Raw genomic sequence first — 20,465 nt, 5'->3', positions numbered from 1 at the left:
ATACTATAGCGCGCCGTTTTTCATCATTTTTGATGATTTGACAAAAATGAAAAAAACGATGGGTTATAGCCCATGTTTTTTGAAATTTTGAAAAAAAAGTTATCCTCGTTTCTCATCATTTTGGACCATGGGCTATAGCGTATATCGTACGGCATACTATAGCGCGCCGTTTTTCATCATTTTTGATGATTGACAAAAATTAAAAAATTAAAAAAACGATGGGTTATAGCCCATGTTTTTTGAAATTTTGAAAAAAGAAGTTAGCCTCGTTTCTCATCATTTTGGACCATGGGCTATAGCCTATATCGTACGGCATACTATAGCGCGCCGTTTTTCATCATTTTTGATGATTTGACAAAAATTAAAAAATTAAAAAAACGATGGGTTATAGCCCATGTTTTTTGAAATTTTGAAAAAAAAAGTTAGCCTCGTTTCTCATCATTTTGGACCATGGGCTATAGCCTATATCGTACGGCATACTATAGCGCGCCGTTTTTCATCATTTTTGATGATTTGACAAAAATAAAAAAAACGATGGGTTATAGCCCATGTTTTTTGAAATTTTGAAAAAAAAGTTATCCTCGTTTCTCATCATGTTGGACCATGGGCTATAGCGTATATCGTACGGCATACTATAGGGCGCCGTTTTTCATCATTTTTGATGATTTGACAAAAATTAAAAAATTAAAAAAACGATGGGTTATAGCCCATGTTTTTTGAAATTTTGAAAAAAAAAAGTTAGCCTCGTTTCTCATCATTTTGGACCATGGGCTATAGCCTATATCGTACGGCATACTATAGCGCGCCATTTTTCATCATTTTTGATGATTTGACAAAAATGAAAAAATAAAAAAAACGATGGGTTATAGCCCATGTTTTTTGAAATTTTGAAAAAAAAGTTATCCTCGTTTCTCATCATTTTGGACCATGGGCTATAGCGTATATCGTACGGCATACTATAGCAGACGTTTTTAATCATTTTTGATGATTTGACAAAAATTTAAAAATTAAAAAAACGATGGGTTATAGCCCATGTTTTTTGAAATTTTGAAAAAAAAAGTTAGCCTCGTTTCTCATCATTTTGGACCATGGGCTATAGCCTATATCGTACGGCATACTATAGCGCGCCGTTTTTCATCATTTTTGATGATTTGACAAAAATTAAAAAAACGATGGGTTATAGCCCATGTTTTTTGAAATTTTGAAAAAAAAAGTTAGCCTCGTTTCTCATCATTTTGGACCATGGGCTATAGCCTATATCGTACGGCATACTATAGCGCGCCGTTTTTCATCATTTTTGATGATTTGACAAAAATGAAAAAATGAAAAAAACGATGGGTTATAGCCCATGTTTTTTGAAATTTTGAAAAAAAAGTTATCCTCGTTTCTCATCATTTTGGACCATGGGCTATAGCCTATATCGTACGGCATACTATAGCGCGCCGTTTTTCATCATTTTTGATGATTTGAAAAAAAAAAAAAAAAATGATGGGTTATAGCCCATGTTTTTTGAAATTTTGAAAAAAAAGTTATCCTCGTTTCTCATCATTTTGGACCATGGGCTATAGCGTATATCGTACGGCATACTATAGCGCGCCGTTTTTCATCATTTTTGATGATTTGACAATATTGAAAAAATGAAAAAAAACGATGGGTTATATTGAAGCGTGCACCTACACACGCACAGGCGCACATGTATATGCACACCTGGACCTGTAAATGAACAACACAAAAACTAAGGCACTGGTGTCGGACTTCTGGTTTACCGGAACGGGGTTCAACTCCCTGCAGTGCCCTGCTCAATGTGTTGTATTTACCGGAAAGGATGGGAAACATTAGCAAATTGCGGAGTGTTAGAAAAAAAAGGATGGCTTATAGCCCATGTTTTTTTCATTTTCCGCAATTTCCGCAATTTCCGGATAACTTTTTTTTCAAAATTCAAAATTCCGCAATTTCCGCAAATTTTGAAATTTTGAAAAAAAAAGTTATCCGGAAATTGTGGAAATGGTAATTGCGGAAATGGTGGAAATGGTGGAAATGGATATTGTATTTTATTTTACTCAGCCATAACAATTTATTTTCTGTTAACCAACTTGCTGGCTGGCAGGCAGGCAGACAGCTACTCATAGACAGGCAGACAGACAGACAGCTACTCATGGAGAATTGGACAATATTGAAAAAATGAAAAAAACGATGGGTTATATTGAAGCGTGCACCTACACACGCACAGGCGCACATGTATATGCACACCTGGACCTGTAAATGAACAACACAAAAACTAAGGCACTGGTGTCGGACTTCTGGTTTACCGGAACGGGGTTCAACTCCCTGCAGTGCCCTGCTCAATGTGTTGTATTTACCGGAAAGGATGGGAAACATTAGCAAATTGCGGAGTGTTAGAAAAAAAAGGATGGCTTATAGCCCATGTTTTTTTCATTTTCCGCAATTTCCGCAATTTCCGGATAACTTTTTTTTTCAAAATTCAAAATTCCGCAATTTCCGCAATTTTTGAAATTTTGAAAAAAAAAGTTATCCGGAAATTGCGGAAATTGCGGAAATTGTGGAAATGGTAATTGCGGAAATGGTGGAAATGGTGGAAATGGATATTGTATTTTATTTTACTCAGCCATAACAATTTATTTTCTGTTAACCAACTTGCTGGCTGGCAGGCAGGCAGACAGCTACTCATAGACAGGCAGACAGACAGACAGCTACTCATGGAGAATTGGACAATATTGAAAAAATGAAAAAAACGATGGGTTATATTGAAGCGTGCACCTACACACGCACAGGCGCACATGTATATGCACACCTGGACCTGTAAATGAACAACACAAAAACTAAGGCACTGGTGTCGGACTTCTGGTTTACCGGAACGGGGTTCAACTCCCTGCAGTGCCCTGCTCAATGTGTTGTATTTACCGGAAAGGATGGGAAACATTAGCAAATTGCGGAGTGTTAGAAAAAAAAGGATGGCTTATAGCCCATGTTTTTTTCATTTTCCGCAATTTCCGCAATTTCCGGATAACTTTTTTTTTCAAAATTCAAAATTCCGCAATTTCCGCAATTTTTGAAATTTTGAAAAAAAAAGTTATCCGGAAATTGCGGAAATTGCGGAAATTGTGGAAATGGTAATTGCGGAAATGGTGGAAATGGTGGAAATGGATATTGTATTTTATTTTACTCAGCCATAACAATTTATTTTCTGTTAACCAACTTGCTGGCTGGCAGGCAGGCAGACAGCTACTCATAGACAGGCAGACAGACAGACAGCTACTCATGGAGAATTGGACAATATTGAAAAAATTAAAAAAACGATGGGTTATATTGAAGCGTGCACCTACACACGCACAGGCGCACATGTATATGCACACCTGGACCTGTAAATGAACAACACAAAAACTAAGGCACTGGTGTCGGACTTCTGGTTTACCGGAACGGGGTTCAACTCCCTGCAGTGCCCTGCTCAATGTGTTGTATTTACCGGAAAGGATGGGAAACATTAGCAAATTGCGGAGTGTTAGAAAAAAAGGGATGGCTTATAGCCCATGTTTTTTTCATTTTCCGCAATTTCCGCAATTTCCGGATAACTTTTTTTTTCAAAATTCAAAATTCCGCAATTTCCGCAATTTTTGAAATTTTGAAAAAAAAAGTTATCCGGAAATTGCGGAAATTGCGGAAATTGTGGAAATGGTAATTGCGGAAATGGTGGAAATGGTGGAAATGGATATTGTATTTTATTTTACTCAGCCATAACAATTTATTTTCTGTTAACCAACTTGCTGGCTGGCAGGCAGGCAGACAGCTACTCATAGACAGGCAGACAGACAGACAGCTACTCATGGAGAATTGGACAATATTGAAAAAATGAAAAAAACGATGGGTTATATTGAAGCGTGCACCTACACACGCACAGGCGCACATGTATATGCACACCTGGACCTGTAAATGAACAACACAAAAACTAAGGCACTGGTGTCGGACTTCTGGTTTACCGGAACGGGGTTCAACTCCCTGCAGTGCCCTGCTCAATGTGTTGTATTTACCGGAAAGGATGGGAAACATTAGCAAATTGCGGAGTGTTAGAAAAAAAAGGATGGCTTATAGCCCATGTTTTTTTCATTTTCCGCAATTTCCGCAATTTCCGGATAACTTTTTTTTTCAAAATTCAAAATTCCGCAATTTCCGCAATTTTTGAAATTTTGAAAAAAAAAGTTATCCGGAAATTGCGGAAATTGCGGAAATTGTGGAAATGGTAATTGCGGAAATGGTGGAAATGGTGGAAATGGATATTGTATTTTATTTTACTCAGCCATAACAATTTATTTTCTGTTAACCAACTTGCTGGCTGGCAGGCAGGCAGACAGCTACTCATAGACAGGCAGACAGACAGACAGCTACTCATGGAGAATTGGACAATATTGAAAAAATGAAAAAAACGATGGGTTATATTGAAGCGTGCACCTACACACGCACAGGCGCACATGTATATGCACACCTGGACCTGTAAATGAACAACACAAAAACTAAGGCACTGGTGTCGGACTTCTGGTTTACCGGAACGGGGTTCAACTCCCTGCAGTGCCCTGCTCAATGTGTTGTATTTACCGGAAAGGATGGGAAACATTAGCAAATTGCGGAGTGTTAGAAAAAAAAGGATGGCTTATAGCCCATGTTTTTTTCATTTTCCGCAATTTCCGCAATTTCCGGATAACTTTTTTTTTCAAAATTCAAAATTCCGCAATTTCCGCAAATTTTGAAATTTTGAAAAAAAAAGTTATCCGGAAATTGTGGAAATGGTAATTGCGGAAATGGTGGAAATGGTGGAAATGGATATTGTATTTTATTTTACTCAGCCATAACAATTTATTTTCTGTTAACCAACTTGCTGGCTGGCAGGCAGGCAGACAGCTACTCATAGACAGGCAGACAGACAGACAGCTACTCATGGAGAATTGGACAATATTGAAAAAATGAAAAAAACGATGGGTTATATTGAAGCGTGCACCTACACACGCACAGGCGCACATGTATATGCACACCTGGACCTGTAAATGAACAACACAAAAACTAAGGCACTGGTGTCGGACTTCTGGTTTACCGGAACGGGGTTCAACTCCCTGCAGTGCCCTGCTCAATGTGTTGTATTTACCGGAAAGGATGGGAAACATTAGCAAATTGCGGAGTGTTAGAAAAAAAAGGATGGCTTATAGCCCATGTTTTTTTCATTTTCCGCAATTTCCGCAATTTCCGGATAACTTTTTTTTTCAAAATTCAAAATTCCGCAATTTCCGCAATTTTTGAAATTTTGAAAAAAAAAGTTATCCGGAAATTGCGGAAATTGCGGAAATTGTGGAAATGGTAATTGCGGAAATGGTGGAAATGGTGGAAATGGATATTGTATTTTATTTTACTCAGCCATAACAATTTATTTTCTGTTAACCAACTTGCTGGCTGGCAGGCAGGCAGACAGCTACTCATAGACAGGCAGACAGACAGACAGCTACTCATGGAGAATTGGACAATATTGAAAAAATGAAAAAAACGATGGGTTATATTGAAGCGTGCACCTACACACGCACAGGCGCACATGTATATGCACACCTGGACCTGTAAATGAACAACACAAAAACTAAGGCACTGGTGTCGGACTTCTGGTTTACCGGAACGGGGTTCAACTCCCTGCAGTGCCCTGCTCAATGTGTTGTATTTACCGGAAAGGATGGGAAACATTAGCAAATTGCGGAGTGTTAGAAAAAAAAGGATGGCTTATAGCCCATGTTTTTTTCATTTTCCGCAATTTCCGCAATTTCCGGATAACTTTTTTTTTCAAAATTCAAAATTCCGCAATTTCCGCAATTTTTGAAATTTTGAAAAAAAAAGTTATCCGGAAATTGCGGAAATTGCGGAAATTGTGGAAATGGTAATTGCGGAAATGGTGGAAATGGTGGAAATGGATATTGTATTTTATTTTACTCAGCCATAACAATTTATTTTCTGTTAACCAACTTGCTGGCTGGCAGGCAGGCAGACAGCTACTCATAGACAGGCAGACAGACAGACAGCTACTCATGGAGAATTGGACAATATTGAAAAAATGAAAAAAACGATGGGTTATATTGAAGCGTGCACCTACACACGCACAGGCGCACATGTATATGCACACCTGGACCTGTAAATGAACAACACAAAAACTAAGGCACTGGTGTCGGACTTCTGGTTTACCGGAACGGGGTTCAACTCCCTGCAGTGCCCTACTCAATGTGTTGTATTTACCGGAAAGGATGGGAAACATTATCAAATTGAGTGTTTAAAAAAAAACGATGGGTTATAGCCCATGTTTTTTGATTTTTTTTTTAAATTGCAGAGTATTGCGGAAAGATTGCAGAGGAATTGCGGAAAATTGCGGAAATGGAAATTGCGGAAATGGAAATTGCGGAAATGGTAATTGCGGAAATTGTGGAAATTGCGGAAATGGTAATTGCGGAAATTTCGGAATTGCGGAAATGGTAATTGCGGAATTGCGGAAATGGTAATTGCGGAAATTGCGGAAAGCGTAATTGCGGAAAGCGTAATTGCGGAAATTGCGGAAAGCGTAATTGCGGAAATTGCGGAAAGCGTAATTGCGGAAAGCGTAATTGCGGAAATTGCGGAAAGCGTAATTGCGGAAAGCGTAATTGCGGAAATTGCGGAAAGCGTAATTGCGGAAATTGCGGAAAGCGTAATTGCGGAAATTGCGGAAAGCGTAATTGCGGAAAGCGTAATTGCGGAAATTGCGGAAAGCGTAATTGCGGAAATTGCGGAAAGCGTAATTGCGGAAATTGCGGAAAGCGTAATTGCGGAAATTGCGGAAAGCGTAATTGCGGAAAGCATAATTGCGGAAATTGCGGAAAGCGTAATTGCGGAAATTGCGGAAAGCGTAATTGCGGAAAGCGTAATTGCGGAAATTGCGGAAAGCCTAATTGCGGAAATTGCGGAAAGCGTAATTGCGGAAAGCGTAATTGCGGAAATTGCGGAAAGCGTAATTGCGGAAATTGCGGAAAGCGTAATTGCGGAAATTGCGGAAAGCGTAATTGCGGAAATTGCGGAAATTGCGGAAAGCGTAATTGCGGAAAGCATAATTGCGGAAATTGCGGAAAGCTTAATTGCGGAAAGCGTAATTGCGGAAATTGCGGAAAGCGTAATTGCGGAAATTGCGGAAAGCGTAATTGCAGAAAGCGTAATTGCGGAAATTGCGGAAAGCGTAATTGCGGAAATTGCGGAAAGCGTAATTGCGGAAAGCGTAATTGCGGAAATTGCGGAAAGCGTAATTGCGGAAAGCATAATTGCGGAAATTGCGGAAAGCGTAATTGCGGAAAGCGTAATTGCGGAAATTGCGGAAAGCGTAATTGCGGAAAGCGTAATTGCGGAAATTGCGGAAAGCGTAATTGCGGAAAGCATAATTGCGGAAATTGCGGAAAGCGTAATTGCGGAAAGCGTAATTGCGGAAATGGGTCATATTTCCCATGAAGCAGTGGGGGCCAAAATTGACAAGCTTTTTTTTCTCCAATTTTATTATTTATTAAAAATGTCATCTCAAACCTCAATGGATATCTTACATTATATACATTGCAAGCAGACAAAAAGTAACAACAATACATCTACATATTTACACATAGTATATCTCCGGTGCGGCATGTACCTGAGGTCAGACATAAAGCATAACAGCAGATATAGTACTGTACATGATATGGGTGGAGATGCATGTGAAGGAGATGCATGAATAGAAAACAAATGTATTACTTCTTCAGTTGTCAATTTCAATCCCTGGTTTGGACTGCTTTGACATTTATTTTCATCTGGTCCTTCATCATCTCTTGATTCGCAAGGACATTTTGCAGGAGTGCTACGACAAAAAAGGGTTTTAGTATTTAAACAACTGATTCTACAAAAATGTGTTCATCTGGCCCGACTGGCCGGGTGATGCTTTCCTTATCAGTGGCTCTATTCTCTGATGCAGGCTGTGGAATGTAGCCTACTGCTTCTGTGGTGAACTATAGTTATGTTGTTGCCTCTATGTCTTACTGTATTGTGTTTTTAGAGCTTTTATTTTCTGCTGTAAAATGAATTGCCCAGCTTGGGACACAACAAACTTGACCGTGACCGCCTGGTGGTGCAGCCTGGGGATGTACGGCTTCTGTGGTGCAGGCCAGGGGCAGATGCACTGCTTCTCTGTTGCAGGCCAGGGGCAGATGCACTGCTTCTCTGTTGCAGGCCAGGGGTAGATGCACTGTTTCTCTGTTGCAGGCCAGGGGCAGATGCACTGCATCTCTGTTGCAGGCCAGGGGCAGATGCACTGCTTCTCTGTTGCAGGCCAGGGGTAGATGCATTGCTTCTCTGTTGCAGTCCAGGGGCAGATGCACTGCGACTCTGTTGCAGGCCAGGGGTAGATGCACTGTTTCTCTGTTGCAGGCCAGAGGTAGATGCACTGTTTCTCTGTTGCAGGCCAGGGGCAGATGCACTGCTTCTCTGTTGCAGGCCAGAGGTAGATGCACTGCTTCTCTGTTGCAGGCCGGGGGCAGATGCACTGCGACTCTGTTGCAGGCCAGGGGCAGATGCACTGCTTCTCTGTTGCAGGCCAGGGGCAGATGCACTGCTTCTCTGTTGCAGGCCAGGGGAAGATGCACTGCTTCTCTGTTGCAGGCCAGGGGAAGATGCACTGCTTCTCTGTTGCAGGCCAGGGGTAGATGCACTGTTTCTCTGTTGCTGCTGTTGCAGGCCAGGGGTAGATGCACTGCTTCTCTGGTGGGACACATGGCTTCTCTGGTCAGGGTGTACTCTGCAATCAGCATGAAATGGCTGGTGCATTAGCCAGCCCATCCTGGACAATGAAGAGACAGAGCAAAGCAGTCAAGACATTTTACAGGTTACATTAATATTTAAGCAAACTCAAATTAACAGCATATCTTCAGTTTACCGTGGTGTTGCTCCCATGGGAATCTGGACCAAATGGATGTTGAATCGTTGGTGGACTAGTCAGTTCAGCTGGACTGCATTGACAAACCAAATATAGTATCAACATGTTGCATAAACTCAAAACATGAACAGCAAGTAATACCATTCTTACGTCTTCCTTGGCTTAGGTTTTTGCATAGATGTTGTCAAGTCGTCAATAGATGTGTAGAAATAAAACATAATAACCTTTTGCTTTTAATAGGAGAATCCTCCCCATCTGTCCCAAGGTCAGTGTGCACTGTGCAGAACCGCTTCAGGTAGCTTTAACCTTGACTCATCTGCAACATAATAACAAGTACTGATGAGTAAATGATGAGAAACGAGGCTAACTTTTTTTTTTCAAATTTCAAAAAACATGGGCTATAACCCATCGTTTTTGTCATTTCGTAATTTTTTTCAAATCCTCAAAAATGATGAAAAACGGCGCGCTATAGTATGCCGTACGATATGGGCTATAGCCCATGGTCCAAAATGATGAGAAACGAGGCTAACTTTTTTTTTTTTAATTTCGAAAAACATGGGCTATAACCCATCGTTTTTGTCATTTCGTCATTTTTTTCAAATCCTCAAAAATGATGAAAAACGGCGCGCTATAGTATGCCGTACGATATGGGCTATAGCCCATGGTCCAAAATGATGAGAAACGAGGATAACTTTTTTTTCAAAATTTAAAAAAACATGGGCTATAACCCATCGTTTTTGTCATTTCGTAATTTTTTTCAAATCCTCAAAAATGATGAAAAACGGCGCGCTATAGTATGCCGTACGATATGGGCTATAGCCCATGGTCCAAAATGATGAGAAACGAGGCTAACTTTTTTTTTTTTTATTTAAAAAAACATGAGCTATAACCCATCGTTTTTTTTTTTTTTTTTCAAATCCTCAAAAATTATGAAAAACGGCGTGCCATAGTATGCCGTACGATATGGGCTATAGCCCACGGTCCAGAATGATGAGAAACGAGGCTAACTTTTTTTTTTTTAATTAAAAAAAACATGGGCTATAACCCATCGTTTTATTTTTTTATTTTATCTTTTTTTAATCCTCATAAATGATGAAAAACGGCGTGCCATAGTATGCCGTACGATATGGGCTATAGCCCACAGTCCAAAATGATGAGAAACGAGGCTAACTTTTTTTTCTCCAAATTTCAAAAAACATGGGCTATAACCCATCGTTTTTGTCATTTCGTATTTTTTTTCAAATCCTCAAAAATGATGAAAAACGGCGCGCTATAGTATGCCGTACGATATGGGCTATAGCCCATGGTCAAAAATGATGAGAAACGAGGCTAACTTTTTTTTTTTAATTTAAAAAAACATGGGCTATAACCCATCGTTTTTTTTTTTTTTTTTCAAATCCTCAAAAATTATGAAAAACGGCGTGCCATAGTATGCCGTACGATATGGGCTATAGCCCACGGTCCAAAATGATGAGAAACGAGGCTAACTTTTTTTTTTTTTAATTAAAAAAAACATGGGCTATAACCCATCGTTTTATTTTTTTATTTAATTTTTTTTTAATCCTCATAAATGATGAAAAACGGCGTGCCATAGTATGCCGTACGATATGGGCTATAGCCCACGGTCCAAAATGATGAGAAACGAGGCTAACTTTTTTTTCTCCAAATTTCAAAAAACATGGGCTATAACCCATCGTTTTTGTCATTTCGTATTTTTTTTCAAATCCTCAAAAATGATGAAAAACGGCGCGCTATAGTATGCCGTACGATATGGGCTATAGCCCATGGTCAAAAATGATGAGAAACGAGGCTAACTTTTTTTTTTTAATTTAAAAAAACATGGGCTATAACCCATCGTTTTTTTTTTTTTTTTTCAAATCCTCAAAAATTATGAAAAACGGCGTGCCATAGTATGCCGTACGATATGGGCTATAGCCCACGGTCCAAAATGATGAGAAACGAGGCTAACTTTTTTTTTCCAAATTTCAAAAAACATGGGCTATAACCCATCGTTTTTGTCATTTCGTCATTTTTTTCAAATCCTCAAAAATTATGAAAAACGGCGCGCTATAGTATGCCGTACGATATGGGCTATAGCCCATGGTCCAAAATGATGAGAAACGAGGCTAACTTTTTTTTTTTTAATTTAAAAAAACATGGGCTATAACCCATCGTTTTTTTCATTTCGTCATTTTTTTCAAATCCTCAAAAATGATGAAACACGGCGCGCTATAGTATGCCGTATGATATGGGCTATAGCCCATGGTCCAAAATGATGAGAAACGAGGCTAACTTTTTTTTTTTAATTTAAAAAAACATGGGCTATAACCCATCGTTTTTTTCATTTTTTCATTTTTTTCAAATCCTCAAAAATGATGAAAAACGGCGCGCTATAGTATGCCGTACGATATGGGCTATAGCCCATTGTCCAAAATGATGAGAAACGAGGCTAACTTTTTTTTTCCAAATTTCAAAAAACATGGGCTATAACCCATCGTTTTTGTCATTTCGTATTTTTTTTCAAATCCTCAAAAATGATGAAAAACGGCGCGCTATAGTATGCCGTACGATATGGGCTATAGCCCATGGTCAAAAATGATGAGAAACGAGGCTAACTTTTTTTTTTTAATTTAAAAAAACATGGGCTATAACCCATCGTTTTTTGTTTTTTTTTTCAAATCCTCAAAAATTATGAAAAACGGCGTGCCATAGTATGCCGTACGATATGGGCTATAGCCCACGGTCCAAAATGATGAGAAACGAGGCTAACTTTTTTTTTCCAAATTTCAAAAAACATGGGCTATAACCCATCGTTTTTGTCATTTCGTCATTTTTTTCAAATCCTCAAAAATTATGAAAAACGGCGCGCTATAGTATGCCGTACGATATGGGCTATAGCCCATGGTCCAAAATGATGAGAAACGAGGCTAACTTTTTTTTTTTTAATTTAAAAAAACATGGGCTATAACCCATCGTTTTTTTCATTTCGTCATTTTTTTCAAATCCTCAAAAATGATGAAACACGGCGCGCTATAGTATGCCGTATGATATGGGCTATAGCCCATGGTCCAAAATGATGAGAAACGAGGCTAACTTTTTTTTTTTAATTTAAAAAAACATGGGCTATAACCCATCGTTTTTTTCATTTCGTCATTTTTTTCAAATCCTCAAAAATTATGAAAAACGGCGCGCTATAGTATGCCGTACGATATGGGCTATAGCCCATGGTCCAAAATGATGAGAAACGAGGCTAACTTTTTTTTTTTAATTTAAAAAAACATGGGCTATAACCCATCGTTTTTTTCATTTTTTCATTTTTTTCAAATCCTCAAAAATTATGAAAAACGGCGTGCCATAGTATGCCGTACGATATGGGCTATAGCCCACGGTCCAAAATGATGAGAAACGAGGCTAACTTTTTTTTTTTTTAATTAAAAAAAACATGGGCTATAACCCATCGTTTTATTTTTTTATTTAATTTTTTTTTAATCCTCATAAATGATGAAAAACGGCGTGCCATAGTATGCCGTACGATATGGGCTATAGCCCACGGTCCAAAATGATGAGAAACGAGGCTAACTTTTTTTTCTCCAAATTTCAAAAAACATGGGCTATAACCCATCGTTTTTGTCATTTCGTATTTTTTTTCAAATCCTCAAAAATGATGAAAAACGGCGCGCTATAGTATGCCGTACGATATGGGCTATAGCCCATGGTCAAAAATGATGAGAAACGAGGCTAACTTTTTTTTTTTAATTTAAAAAAACATGGGCTATAACCCATCGTTTTTTTTTTTTTTTTTCAAATCCTCAAAAATTATGAAAAACGGCGTGCCATAGTATGCCGTACGATATGGGCTATAGCCCACGGTCCAAAATGATGAGAAACGAGGCTAACTTTTTTTTTCCAAATTTCAAAAAACATGGGCTATAACCCATCGTTTTTGTCATTTCGTCATTTTTTTCAAATCCTCAAAAATTATGAAAAACGGCGCGCTATAGTATGCCGTACGATATGGGCTATAGCCCATGGTCCAAAATGATGAGAAACGAGGCTAACTTTTTTTTTTTTAATTTAAAAAAACATGGGCTATAACCCATCGTTTTTTTCATTTCGTCATTTTTTTCAAATCCTCAAAAATGATGAAACACGGCGCGCTATAGTATGCCGTATGATATGGGCTATAGCCCATGGTCCAAAATGATGAGAAACGAGGCTAACTTTTTTTTTTTAATTTAAAAAAACATGGGCTATAACCCATCGTTTTTTTCATTTTTTCATTTTTTTCAAATCCTCAAAAATGATGAAAAACGGCGCGCTATAGTATGCCGTACGATATGGGCTATAGCCCATTGTCCAAAATGATGAGAAACGAGGCTAACTTTTTTTTTCCAAATTTCAAAAAACATGGGCTATAACCCATCGTTTTTGTCATTTCGTATTTTTTTTCAAATCCTCAAAAATGATGAAAAACGGCGCGCTATAGTATGCCGTACGATATGGGCTATAGCCCATGGTCAAAAATGATGAGAAACGAGGCTAACTTTTTTTTTTTAATTTAAAAAAACATGGGCTATAACCCATCGTTTTTTGTTTTTTTTTTCAAATCCTCAAAAATTATGAAAAACGGCGTGCCATAGTATGCCGTACGATATGGGCTATAGCCCACGGTCCAAAATGATGAGAAACGAGGCTAACTTTTTTTTTCCAAATTTCAAAAAACATGGGCTATAACCCATCGTTTTTGTCATTTCGTCATTTTTTTCAAATCCTCAAAAATTATGAAAAACGGCGCGCTATAGTATGCCGTACGATATGGGCTATAGCCCATGGTCCAAAATGATGAGAAACGAGGCTAACTTTTTTTTTTTTAATTTAAAAAAACATGGGCTATAACCCATCGTTTTTTTCATTTCGTCATTTTTTTCAAATCCTCAAAAATGATGAAACACGGCGCGCTATAGTATGCCGTATGATATGGGCTATAGCCCATGGTCCAAAATGATGAGAAACGAGGCTAACTTTTTTTTTTTAATTTAAAAAAACATGGGCTATAACCCATCGTTTTTTTCATTTTTTCATTTTTTTCAAATCCTCAAAAATGATGAAAAACGGCGCGCTATAGTATGCCGTACGATATGGGCTATAGCCCATTGTCCAAAATGATGAGAAACGAGGCTAACTTTTTTTTTCCAAATTTCAAAAAACATGGGCTATAACCCATCGTTTTTGTCATTTCGTATTTTTTTTCAAATCCTCAAAAATGATGAAAAACGGCGCGCTATAGTATGCCGTACGATATGGGCTATAGCCCATGGTCAAAAATGATGAGAAACGAGGCTAACTTTTTTTTTTTAATTTAAAAAAACATGGGCTATAACCCATCGTTTTTTTTTTTTTTTTTCAAATCCTCAAAAATTATGAAAAACGGCGTGCCATAGTATGCCGTACGATATGGGCTATAGCCCACGGTCCAAAATGATGAGAAACGAGGCTAACTTTTTTTTTCCAAATTTCAAAAAACATGGGCTATAACCCATCGTTTTTGTCATTTCGTCATTTTTTTCAAATCCTCAAAAATTATGAAAAACGGCGCGCTATAGTATGCCGTACGATATGGGCTATAGCCCATGGTCCAAAATGATGAGAAACGAGGATAACTTTTTTTTTTTTAATTTAAAAAAACATGGGCTATAACCCATCGTTTTTTTCATTTCGTCATTTTTTTCAAATCCTCAAAAATGATGAAACACGGCGCGCTATAGTATGCCGTATGATATGGGCTATAGCCCATGGTCCAAAATGATGAGAAACGAGGCTAACTTTTTTTTTTTAATTTAAAAAAACATGGGCTATAACCCATCGTTTTTTTCATTTTTTCATTTTTTTCAAATCCTCAAAAATGATGAAAAACGGCGCGCTATAGTATGCCGTACGATATGGGCTATAGCCCATTGTCCAAAATGATGAGAAACGAGGCTAACTTTTTTTTTCCAAATTTCAAAAAACATGGGCTATAACCCATCGTTTTTTTCATTTCGTCATTTTTTTCAAATCCTCAAAAATGATGAAAAACGGCGCGCTATAGTATGCCGTACGATATGGGCTATAGCCCATGGTCCAAAATGATGAGAAACGAGGCTAACTCTTTTTTTTTTAATTTAAAAAAACATGGGCTATAACCCATCGTTTTTGTCATTTCGTCATTTTTTTCAAATCCTCAAAAATGATGAAAAACGGCGCGCTATAGTATGCCGTATGATATGGGCTATAGCCCATGGTCCAAAATGATGAGAAACGAGGCTAACTTTTCTTTTTTAATTTTAAAAAACATGGGCTATAACCCATCGTTTTTTTCATTTTTTCATTTTTTTCAAATCCTCAAAAATGATGAAAAACGGCGCGCTATAGTATGCCGTACGATATGGGCTATAGCCCATGGTCCAAAATGATGAGAAACGAGGCTAACTTTTTTTTAATTTATTTAAAAAAACATGGGCTATAACCCATCGTTTTTTGTTTTTTTTGTTTTTTTTTTATCCTCAAAAATGATGAAAAACGGCGTGCCATAGTATGCCGTACGATATGGGCTATAGCCCACGGTCCAAAATGATGAGAAACGAGGCTAACTTTTTTTTTTCAAATTTCAAAAAACATGGGCTATAACCCATCGTTTTTGTCATTTCGTCATTTTTTTCAAATCCTCAAAAATGATGAAAAACGGCGCGCTATAGTATGCCGTACGATATGGGCTATAGCCCATGGTCCAAAATGATAAGAAACGAGGATAACTTTTTTTTTCAAAATTTAAAAAAACATGGGCTATAACCCATCGTTTTTGTCATTTCGTCATTTTTTTCAAATCCTCAAAAATGTTGAAAAACGGCGCGCTATAGTATGCCGTACGATATGGGCTATAGCCCATGGTCCAAAATGATGAGAAACGAGGCTAACTTTTTTTTTTTTATTAAAAAAAACATGGGCTATAACCCATCGTTTTTGTCATTTCGTCATTTTTTTCAAATCCTCAAAAATGATGAAAAACGGCGCGCTAGTAGCCGTATGATATGGGCTATAGCCCATGGTCCAAAATGATGAGAAACGAGGCTAACTTTTTTTTTTTAATTTAAAAAAACATGGGCTATAACCCATCGTTTTTTTCATTTTTTCATTTTTTTCAAATCCTCAAAAATGATGAAAAACGGCGCGCTATAGTATGCCGTACGATATGGGCTATAGCCCATGGTCCAAAATGATGAGAAACGAGGCTAACTTTTTTTTTATTTATTTAAAAAAACATGGGCTATAACCCATCGTTTTTTTTTTTTTTTTTTTTTTTTTAATCCTCAAAAATGATGAAAAACGGCGTGCCATAGTATGCCGTACGATATGGGCTATAGCCCATGGTCCAAAATGATGAGAAACGAGGCTAACTTTTTTTTTCAAAATTTAAAAAAACATGGGCTATAACCCATCGTTTTTGTCATTTCGTCATTTTTTTCAAATCCTCAAAAATGATGAAAAACGGCGCGCTATAGTATGCCGTACGATATGGGCTATAGCCCATGGTCCAAAATGATGAGAAACGAGGATAACTCTTTTTTTTTTAATTTAAAAAAACATGGGCTATAACCCATCGTTTTTGTCATTTCGTCATTTTTTTCAAATCCTCAAAAATGATGAAAAACGGCGCGCTATAGTATGCCGTACGATATGGGCTATAGCCCATGGTCCAAAATGATAAGAAACGAGGATAACCTTTTTTTTCAAAATTTAAAAAAATATGGGCTATAACCCATCGTTTTTGTCATTTCGTCATTTTTTTCAAATCCTCAAAAATGATGAAAAACGGCGCGCTATAGTATGCCGTACGATATGGGCTATAGCCCATGGTCCAAAATGATGAGAAACGAGGCTAACTTTTTTTTTTTTTTTTCAAAAAACATGGGCTATAACCCATCGTTTTTGTCATTTCGTCATTTTTTTCAAATCCTCAAAAATGATGAAAAACGGCGCGCTATAGTATGCCGTACGATATGGGCTATAGCCCATGGTCCAAAATGATAAGAAACGAGGATAACTTTTTTTTTCAAAATTTAAAAAAACATGGGCTATAACCCATCGTTTTTGTCATTTCGTCATTTTTTTCAAATCCTCAAAAATGTTGAAAAACGGCGCGCTATAGTATGCCGTACGATATGGGCTATAGCCCATGGTCCAAAATGATGAGAAACGAGGCTAACTTTTTTTTTTTTATTAAAAAAAACATGGGCTATAACCCATCGTTTTTGTCATTTCGTCATTTTTTTCAAATCCTCAAAAATGATGAAAAACGGCGCGCTAGTAGCCGTATGATATGGGCTATAGCCCATGGTCCAAAATGATGAGAAACGAGGCTAACTTTTTTTTTTTTATTTAAAAAAACATGGGCTATAACCCATCGTTTTTTTCATTTTTTCATTTTTTTCAAATCCTCAAAAATGATGAAAAACGGCGCGCTATAGTATGCCGTACGATATGGGCTATAGCCCATGGTCCAAAATGATGAGAAACGAGGCTAACTTTTTTTTTATTTATTTAAAAAAACATGGGCTATAACCCATCGTTTTTTTTTTTTTTTTTTTTTTTTTAATCCTCAAAAATGATGAAAAACGGCGTGCCATAGTATGCCGTACGATATGGGCTATAGCCCATGGTCCAAAATGATGAGAAACGAGGCTAACTTTTTTTTTCAAAATTTAAAAAAACATGGGCTATAACCCATCGTTTTTGTCATTTCGTCATTTTTTTCAAATCCTCAAAAATGATGAAAAACGGCGCGCTATAGTATGCCGTACGATATGGGCTATAGCCCATGGTCCAAAATGATGAGAAACGAGGATAACTCTTTTTTTTTTAATTTAAAAAAACATGGGCTATAACCCATCGTTTTTGTCATTTCGTCATTTTTTTCAAATCCTCAAAAATGATGAAAAACGGCGCGCTATAGTATGCCGTACGATATGGGCTATAGCCCATGGTCCAAAATGATAAGAAACGAGGATAACCTTTTTTTTCAAAATTTAAAAAAATATGGGCTATAACCCATCGTTTTTGTCATTTCGTCATTTTTTTCAAATCCTCAAAAATGATGAAAAACGGCGCGCTATAGTATGCCGTACGATATGGGCTATAGCCCATGGTCCAAAATGATGAGAAACGAGGCTAACTTTTTTTTTTTTTTTTCAAAAAACATGGGCTATAACCCATCGTTTTTTTTTTTTTCAAATCCTCAAAAATGATGAAAAACGGCGTGCCATAGTATGCCGTACGATATGGGCTATAGCCCACGGTCCAAAATGATGAGAAACGAGGCTAACTTTTTTTCCCCAAATTTCAAAAAACATGGGCTATAACCCATCGTTTTTGTAATTTCGTCATTTTTTTCAAATCCTCAAAAATGATGAAAAACGGCGCGCTATAGTATGCCGTACGATATGGGCTATAGCCCATGGTCCAAAATGATGAGAAACGAGGCTAACTTTTTTTTTTTAATTTAAAAAAACATGGGCTATAACCCATCGTTTTTTTTTTTTTTTTTCAAATCCTCAAAAATTATGAAAAACGGCGTGCCATAGTATGCCGTACGATATGGGCTATAGCCCACGGTCCAAAATGATGAGAAACGAGGCTAACTTTTTTTTTCCAAATTTCAAAAAACATGGGCTATAACCCATCGTTTTTGTCATTTCGTCATTTTTTTCAAATCCTCAAAAATTATGAAAAACGGCGCGCTATAGTATGCCGTACGATATGGGCTAAAGCCCATGGTCCAAAATGATGAGAAACGAGGCTAACTTTTTTTTTTTAATTTAAAAAAACATGGGCTATAACCCATCGTTTTTTTTTTTTTTTTTTTTTTTTTCAAATCCTCAAAAATGATGAAAAACGGCGTGCCATAGTATGCCGTACGATATGGGATATAGCCCACGGTCCAAAATGATGAGAAACGAGGCTAACTTTTTTTCCCCAAATTTCAAAAAACATGGGCTATAACCCATCGTTTTTGTAATTTCGTCATTTTTTTCAAATCCTCAAAAAGGATGAAAAACGGCGCGCTATAGTATGCCGTACGATATGGGCTATAGCCCATGGTCCAAAATGATGAGAAACGAGGCTAACTTTTTTTTTTTAATTTAAAAAAACATGGGCTATAACCCATCGTTTTTTTTTTTTTTTTTTAATCCTCAAAAATGATGAAAAACGGCGTGCCATAGTATGCCGTACGATATGGGCTATAGCCCATGGTCCAAAATGATGAGAAACGAGGCTAACTTTTTTTTTCAAAATTTAAAAAAACATGGGCTATAACCCATCGTTTTTGTCATTTCGTCATTTTTTTCAAATCCTCAAAAATGATGAAAAACGGCGCGCTATAGTATGCCGTACGATATGGGCTATAGCCCATGGTCCAAAATGATGAGAAACGAGGATAACTCTTTTTTTTTTAATTTAAAAAAACATGGGCTATAACCCATCGTTTTTGTCATTTCGTCATTTTTTTCAAATCCTCAAAAATGATGAAAAACGGCGCGCTATAGTATGCCGTACGATATGGGCTATAGCCCATGGTCCAAAATGATAAGAAACGAGGATAACCTTTTTTTTCAAAATTTAAAAAAATATGGGCTATAACCCATCGTTTTTGTCATTTCGTCATTTTTTTCAAATCCTCAAAAATTATGAAAAACGGCGCGCTATAGTATGCCGTACGATATGGGCTAAAGCCCATGGTCCAAAATGATGAGAAACGAGGCTAACTTTTTTTTTTTAATTTAAAAAAACATGGGCTATAACCCATCGTTTTTTTTTTTTTTTTTTTTTTTTTCAAATCCTCAAAAATGATGAAAAACGGCGTGCCATAGTATGCCGTACGATATGGGATATAGCCCACGGTCCAAAATGATGAGAAACGAGGCTAACTTTTTTTCCCCAAATTTCAAAAAACATGGGCTATAACCCATCGTTTTTGTAATTTCGTCATTTTTTTCAAATCCTCAAAAAGGATGAAAAACGGCGCGCTATAGTATGCCGTACGATATGGGCTATAGCCCATGGTCCAAAATGATGAGAAACGAGGCTAACTTTTTTTTTTTAATTTAAAAAAACATGGGCTATAACCCATCGTTTTTTTTTTTTTTTTTCAAATCCTCAAAAATTATGAAAAACGGCGTGCCATAGTATGCCGTACGATATGGGCTATAGCCCACGGTCCAAAATGATGAGAAACGAGGCTAACTTTTTTTTTCCAAATTTCAAAAAACATGGGCTATAACCCATCGTTTTTGTCATTTCGTCATTTTTTTCAAATCCTCAAAAATTATGAAAAACGGCGCGCTATAGTATGCCGTACGATATGGGCTAAAGCCCATGGTCCAAAATGATGAGAAACGAGGCTAACTTTTTTTTTTTAATTTAAAAAAACATGGGCTATAACCCATCGTTTTTTTTTTTTTTTTTTTTTTTTTCA

The 20,465-nt window shown here is 37.3% G+C and overlaps 1 long non-coding RNA gene across 1 annotated transcript; it reads right to left on the bottom strand.

Moving 5' to 3' along the window:
- Positions 1 to 8,664: 8,664 nt before the first annotated feature.
- LOC308335144 lies at positions 8,665 to 9,325 on the bottom strand. The gene is made up of 3 exons (XR_013965986.1): positions 9,181 to 9,325; positions 8,957 to 9,029; positions 8,665 to 8,860 (listed from the first exon to the last, which is right to left on the bottom strand). It is a non-coding gene; the product is annotated as an uncharacterized lncRNA (long non-coding RNA).
- Between the last annotated feature and the right edge of the window lie 11,140 nt (positions 9,326 to 20,465).

The sequence above is a fragment of the Protomyctophum bolini genome, assembly GCF_963924005.1.
Source record: "Protomyctophum bolini genome assembly, chromosome: 20".
NCBI lineage: Eukaryota > Metazoa > Chordata > Actinopteri > Myctophiformes > Myctophidae > Protomyctophum > Protomyctophum bolini.
The sequence above is the reverse complement of the archived record's forward strand: the minus strand, read 5'-3'. Positions and strand labels throughout refer to the sequence as shown.